Source organism: Pseudopodoces humilis, chromosome 14, assembly GCF_049639895.1.
Source record: "Pseudopodoces humilis isolate 2021_Gansu_Grassland_sample_001 chromosome 14, ASM4963989v1, whole genome shotgun sequence".
In the NCBI taxonomy this organism is placed as follows: Eukaryota; Metazoa; Chordata; class Aves; order Passeriformes; family Paridae; genus Pseudopodoces; species Pseudopodoces humilis.
The window spans coordinates 2,883,671-2,889,756 of NC_142213.1; positions in this window are offsets into that span (position 1 = coordinate 2,883,671).

Below are 6,086 nucleotides of genomic sequence, written 5' to 3' on the forward strand. Positions count from 1 at the left end.
ATGGGCAAAAATTGTACAATGAGAAAATTTTGTAGCCTAAAATATTTTTTTTTTTTACTAGATAAAACAAAATAAATGCTTTAACATATATTTTGCCATTAGTTCATGTATATATTTAATTATATATATATATCTTCAGGTAACATTTCTGATAGAGATTGTCAGTCATAATTCTGACATTTCATACAGTTATTAATTATTAAATCAGGAGGGTTTAAAGCCATTCAAACACAGTGCCTTGAAATTAAAATCCAGATTTAATTCTCCAGAACGTTTTTCCCAAATGAGGATAAATGTGGAGTCTGCCCTTTAAATTAAGTAACAGCAAGAAGTCAAAGGGGGAAAAAAAACCAAAACAAAGCAAACAATAGCAAACAGTTTGAGACAGATTCTGCTCATTGTAAATAAAGGGCTGGCTCTAATTTAGTTAATGAGATTTCACCAGTGTAAATTGAATTAGGTTCATTATCCTATGATTAAAACGATCTCTATCTTTGCAAAAAAATAATTAACAGTTAAAGGACTTTTTTCATAATTTAACAAAAACTGCTGGAATGAGCTGTAAAAGCAGAACTCCCACGAAGTTACACGAGCAGAAAAATATTTTTCCTAATTAATATCGAATTTTATTTTGTAAGAACTTTAAATTATTTTTACTATTTAAAGCTGATCCGTCAGAACAAAACTACTTCGTGCTATACACATTAAAAATATTTTTTTTTTCCTTATTTTTATCTTTTCTTTGCTCAGCAGACAACACCCCCACAAGATGTGGGTAAAATTCCTTCGCCGATGAGTGCAGCAAGACACGGCTGAGTTCTCAGGTGTTTGAACCTCTAGAAAACAGGAAAGGACTGTGTATAATCTGCTCGACATTATACCTTGGCTTGTTATGGTTTTCAAGTGTTGTACAGCAACCAATTATTTTGATAACTCCTTTAATTGACTAAAAAGCAGCGACAAGGCGAGGGGACAGGCGAGGCTCGCTTTTCACCCCCTGATACAGAAAGCGAGCCGATAAAATGATTAAACCGCCTGTTGATAAAGCAAATTGTGCCGTGAGGATTTAACAAGTGCTGAAAAGATAAATACGCTCCCAACGGCGAGGCAGAGCCTGCTTCTCCCTGTCCCAGCACCAAACTTCCAATGCCACCTAATGGAGAGCCCGCACCTCGCAGCGATCCCGGCTGGGCTTTTCCAGCTTTCCCAAAGCTCCACGAGCCTCGCTTGCCGTGGGAGAATAACAAAATCCAGCGGCGGAGGCTGCGAAAATATTTGGTTATTATTTGGTATCGCCTGGCTGGATGGCAGCGCTGCAAAAGAGGTCCCTGTCCCACGGCCCCTAAAGAGGGATTTTGGGGTTTGTAAGGGATGCACGGCCGGGATTTGGGTTTGGGGTTTGGGATCTCCAGTGAAATCCCGCGTTCTGTCAGGCGGAAAACGCGGAGGCAGAGGGTGCAGAGGGATGTGAGAATCCCCCGGGATGCGCAAATCCCCCGGGATGCGCAAATCCCCCGGGATGCGCAAATCCCCCTCCCTGAGGCGTGGTCGGGACACTTCTGCATCTTCCCCGGGGCTCGGCTCGCACGTGGGGACACCGAGAGCGGGGACAGAGACTGAGGATAAATCTGTCCTTGCCTCCAGCTGCCCTTGCCGTGTGGTATCTGATTCCTGCGGGACATCCAAACATCTCCCCTTGCGCTCACATTCCCGGGAATGCACTGCAGACACGCACGGTTACCTATGCACACAAATAAATACGGGGCTGAACCACCTTTAGGACCAACTTTTAGGGCTGACTCCCAAGCCAGGCCCTAATTTGAAGATGGTTTGAGATTTCCCGTTGAAAATGGCTGGAGATTTCCCACTTAAACACCGCTGGAATCAAGCAAGCAGTTGGGATTTTGCTCTGCCCTGTCCTCTTGCAGCTGAACAAAGCCCCATCCTCTCTGACCCCAATATATTTCCCTTTACACAGTACCTAGGATTTCCCCCTGATTTATTTCTCTAGGGCTGGATCCAAAGCTCTCCCGATGATTTGGGGAGGTTTGGGGTAGGGCCCTGCACTTCTGCAGCTCCAGACCTGCTGCAGCCAGGGTTGAATCTGTGCTGATTTGAATGATAAATATCGGCCAGCACAAAAAAAAAAAAAAAAAACAGTTTAGAAAAGGGGCTTGGAGATGGGGGAAAGACAATAATTTTCTATAAATCTTGCTCTGCTTATGCCAAGCTTTGCAGCCCCATCACCAATTTTGAGCATATTCTGATATGACAAAATTATGGATAAAAAATAACTATGAGAAAGATGCAGACTGAAGATTTACAGGTTTTTAATTGCACAGTTCTTATGCAGTTTTTACACTTTAAGCAGCGGGATTAAAGACACTAGAGCTGGGAATAAAATGCAAAGGGAGCTTTGCTGCTCTCAAAAAAAAAAAAAAAAGAAAATGGAAATAATAGTAAACCAAGCTCAGACAAACCCCACAACAGAAAACCCGAAGCAAATAAAGGCGAGTGGAACAGATTTCCGTGTTTACTTTTCTTTCTGCAGTTGGATCTCTTGTCGTAGCCACAAGAACTGCAAGGAGAGGGTACGGAATGGGAAATAAAAGACAGGAAAAAGAAACAAAGAATAAAAAAAAATAAAGTAATTTAAGGAGAAGGAAACAAACCCGAGAACTCGGACCAGCCCTGCAGAGCCGCTTGCCCTGCTCAGGCTCCGTCCCTGGAGCTGGCGGAGCTCTGCGAGGCTGGAGCTGCGAGAGGGGAAGGGGACAGTGCAAACCCCGGGCTCGCAGGGGAGGAAGAGGAAGAGGAGGAGGATTTCGGGACGGGGAGAGGGAAGAGAAAAAGCCCAGTACCTACAGCTCGATGCGTCCACCAGCCCCCAGCCTCCGCTTCTCTCTCTCTCTCTCTCTCTCTTAAGTCAAAAAGGAAATGCGGTCCTTTTTTTTTTTTCTTCTTTCTTTTTTTTTTTTTTTTTTTCGCAGAATCAGAAAACGAACCGTCAGGAAGTTGGCAAAACCTCTGACTAAACAATCAATTGAGGAAATGCAACAAATTCGCTTTGTCGGTGGGGGGAGGGTGTGGAGAGCGAGGGCGGGGGGCGCGCAGGGAGCGCAGGCAGGGAAAGGAGCGCAGGGAGAGCAGGAAAAGAGAGCAGGGAGAGGAGGAAAGGAGAGCAGGGAGAGCAGGAAAAGAGAGCAGGGAGAGGAGGAAAAGAGAGCATGGAGAGGAGGAAAAGAGCAGGGAGAGGAGGAAAGGAGAGCAGGGAGAGCAGGAGAGGACAGCAGGGAGAGGAGGAAAAGAGAGCAGGAAAAGAGAGCAGGAAAGGAGCGCAGGGAGAGCAGGAAAGGAGAGCAGGCAGGACAGGGAGCTCAAGCAGGACAGGGAGCTCAGGCAGGACAGGGAGCTCAGGCAGGACAGGGAGCTCAGGCAGGACAGGGAGCAGGCAGGACAGGGAGCTCAGGCAGGACAGGGAGCTCAGGCAGGACAGAGAGCAGGCAGGACAGGGAGCTGAGCGCCGCTCCGAGGGCTCCGAGCCGCAATTCCCTCACATTCCTGCATTCTTTCACCCCACGGACACCCAGCGGGTGCGGCAGAACGCGGGGCAGGGACGTGTGGGTGTCCCCCACCCCCGGCAGAAATCCCCACGTCTGTCTGCAAAAGGAGCTCCCCGTGTGTCCGTGTGGGATGCAGATCTATTTCCCAGGAATTATCTTCCCTTCCCACGGGCTGGGATAAGCAGGATGGAGAAATGAGCGAGTTCCGTGTTGGTATTTCTGCTACAAGTGCAGTTTGTACAAGGACGAGGGTAGCAGGGAGAGGCTTGAGAGGAGGGTTTTTTTAGTATTTTTTTTTTTCACAGCTATGGCCCCGACTTTTCCTAATTTTTCTAAATTCACCCGTTCCTCCCTCATCTCGGAATGACGGCCTCTGCCTGCCGGTACGGAGCGAAACGCTCACACCCCCGTCTGTGTCTTCCTTAGGGAAAACAAACAAATAGGCGCATCCTCGGAGCTGTGCGGAGCGGAGCTGCCCTGTCCTGCCCCCCGCGCTGCCGGGCACCGAGGGTTGCGGGGCTCCTTTAGGGTCCCGTTGGGGTGAAAATCCCCCCTAAAGCCCCACAAGGGATTTTCTCCCAGGCCGGGCTCCCCCAGGGGCTGCTGAAGGCTGCCGGGGACCCCCCCATCTCTCTCGGGTGCGGGGCTGGGAGCGGGGGAGCCGCCGGCTAGGGGAGCCTCCCACCCCCAAAAATGCGGGATGCGCTCCGGGGTCACTGCTAAAAGCAACACGAGTCCGTATTTTTTAATAAAGAGAGTTCTGGGGCGAGCTGGCCGCCTTCCACCCGCCCCACGGATGAGCTGGCTCTGTAAACAGCGCAGAGAAGATTAACACCGCTGTTCTAACCTCACAGCGAGAGCTCTGCCTCGAGAGAGATCTCGCTGCTGCTGCTCTGTGGGCTCCATAAGAGCCTTTTTGTTTTAGGGGTGACAACAGCCCCCAGCCCGGTCGTTCTCCATCACCAGCCATGCCTTGCCGCTCTGAGTCTCCCCCCAGCTCCATCTCTCCCTTCCCTGGGAGTCACCAACGCTTTGGATGTTCCTTCACTCCCTCTCCATCACCATTTCCCCCTGTTCGGGTCTCTGGTGTCCCCCCAGCCCCTCTCCATCACCATCTCTCCCTGTCCGGGGCTCTGGTGTACCCCCAGCCCCTCTCCATCACCATCTCTCCCTGTCCGGGGCTCTGGTGTCCCCCCAGCTCCTCTCTCCATCACCATCTCTCCCTGTCCGGGGCTCTGGTGTACCCCCAGCTCCTCTCTCCATCACCATCTCTCCCTGGGAGAGATGCCTGGGAGTTACAGAGACTCTGCGGTTTCAAAAATCCCCCCAAAATGTTAAAATATATTTTTTATTATTACTATCATGATGATATCTTTAATTTGGAGGCCGAGAAGAGCTGGGAACAAATGACAGAGCGAGCTGCCAGCGTGGTTTTCCAGCAGCCACGGGCCCGTTGGCAGGAGCGCCTTTCCCGACCTCCCGGATCCCGGGACAGGGAGAACCCGCTCTATCTGCTGGCTGTTATTAGGGAAACTCTGGGAATCGAGCTCGGTGTTTATGAGAAAGAAGAGGAAAACTGGCAACGGCAAGGTCATTTGCCCAGGAATTCCATAAACCCACCAATCCCGGGGGAAGCGGAGCCCGGGATGAGCCGGGATTGGGAGCCGGGGGTGGGGAGATGCTTGTTTTTGTTCCTTTGCCTAAAGAGCGCCAGGCTGGAGGGGGAGAATGAGGAACAAATCAGGGATAAATCAGATCTGGAGGCAGAACTGAGTGTCCCGGCCGGGGCAGAGCCCAGAGGAGCCGGGGCAGCCATCGCTCCCTTCTCCATCCCTCACTGTCACCCACCCGAGCTCCCAGCTCAGCCCCAGACAGGGCACGGAGCTGGAGAAAAGGGGCTGAAATACCAACAGTCGTGGAAAAAAAACCCTGAAAAACCAAGAACAAATAATAAATAAATAAATGTTAAAAAATAAATAAAATGAAGAGGAGAGGAGAGGAGAGGAGAGGAGAGGAGAGGAGAGGAGAGGAGAGGAGAGGAGAGGAGAGGAGAGGAGAGGAGAGGAGAGGAGAGGAGAGGAGAGGAGAGGAGAGGAGAGGAGAGGAGAGGAGAGGAGAGGAGAGGAGAGGAGAGGAGAGGAGAGGAGAGAGAGAGAGAGGAGAGGAGAGGAGAGGAAGAGAAGAGAAGAGAAGAGAAGAGAAGAGAAGAGAAGAGAAGAGAAGAGAAGAGAAGAGAAGAGAAGAGAAGAGAAGAGAAGAGAAGAGAAGAGAAGAGAAGAGAAGAGAAGAGAAGAGAAGAGAAGAGAAGAGAAGAGAAGAGAAGAGAAGAGAAGAGAAGGCATTAAAAAAGGAAACGACAACAAGAAAAAGTAAAGAAAAAAAATAAGTAAAAAGGGCTCAGCTTCCCCTTCCCCATTCCCAACAAGACCTTTACACAGGTTATAAATTATAAAATATAATATAATATAAAAAAATATAAAATATTTCCTTGGATAAGGATTTTCCCCGTATCGTTTTTGCCTC